Source organism: Anneissia japonica, unplaced genomic scaffold, assembly GCF_011630105.1.
Source record: "Anneissia japonica isolate Jap-2015-1 unplaced genomic scaffold, ASM1163010v1 scaffold33122_len1030_cov113, whole genome shotgun sequence".
Classification (NCBI taxonomy): domain Eukaryota; kingdom Metazoa; phylum Echinodermata; class Crinoidea; order Comatulida; family Comatulidae; genus Anneissia; species Anneissia japonica.
The window spans coordinates 1-1,030 of record NW_022717174.1 but is presented as its reverse complement, the minus strand read 5'-3'; the positions used below and the strand labels follow the sequence as shown (position 1 = coordinate 1,030).

The following is a 1,030-nucleotide window of genomic DNA, read 5'->3' as shown; positions in this document are numbered from 1 at the left end:
GGGGGATGTTGAGTAAAGGTAGAATTATATGTCGCTTTCTCTTCGGAATTATCAACTATCATCTGAAAATATGTCCCTCCAATAAATTACACAACTTTGTGTTAGTCTTTAAAATATTCTATTACATAAGTTTTTTTAAACATATTATTTAAATACACGTTACGATAAGAACTAGGCCTAATGAGCATTTCCAACACCAATATTCTAGCGTGCTGTTCTTTTATATTAAATGCATGGTTATTGGTGTTGCAGCATCGCTTCTCGGCCTTTTGGCTAAGATCATGTGTAATATCTGTTCTTTTCAGCTTAATATCTGAAACGCTTCTCATTGAGTAGCTTTGAATATTAAACTGATTTTTGAACTCAGGCTATGGAATAGGAGCTTGCTCCCTCCTGGCCACGGGTTGACCTGGTATTGCAGTACATTCAGGATCAGCCCATCCTCTACATAGGAAAATATATCTTTAAAAAACAGAATCTAAATAGCAACCACTAACATCTTGGCCTATATACTTCACGTATACAGAGTAAAATATTTCTTTAAAAAATATATTGGCCTATCTTTTAAAAAAGCAGAATCGAAATAACAACCATTAACATCATAATATAGTTTACGTGTATATTGCTCAAAGCGATTGAGAGGGTAGTCCAGTGCTGTACATCTAGAAAACACTAAACCAGCTAGTTCATAACTCACAAAATCTCTAGATGCTGGAAACTGCGAAATGCGATTGAGATTCAGGCAGTAATAATTATACCTGAAAATACCCTAAAATACAACTATCTTATTTTAATAAATCATTAAAGAAAGAAAACATAAAGATTCAATAAGACAAACAATTGTGAGCAGGGTTCCATCGGGTGAGTTTTTTGCGATCTCTTGAACAAACCAAACGCTAGAAGACCGAATGAGTTTTGGTGCGGAATCTGCAAAATCTCCCATTGCGCGCTTAAGTCTTCATTCCCTCAATAGTGACTTGTATGCCAAGCGAGGGTTACGTTTTGGCTTATACGGTGCAAGTAATTCTTG

The 1,030-nt window shown here is 35.4% G+C and overlaps 1 non-coding gene across 1 annotated transcript; it reads left to right on the top strand.

The window, feature by feature from the left end:
* Positions 1-253: 253 nt before the first annotated feature.
* Positions 254-446, top strand: LOC117110116. The gene has a single exon (XR_004445627.1). It is a non-coding gene; the product is annotated as a U2 spliceosomal RNA (small nuclear RNA).
* Positions 447-1,030: the final 584 nt, after the last annotated feature.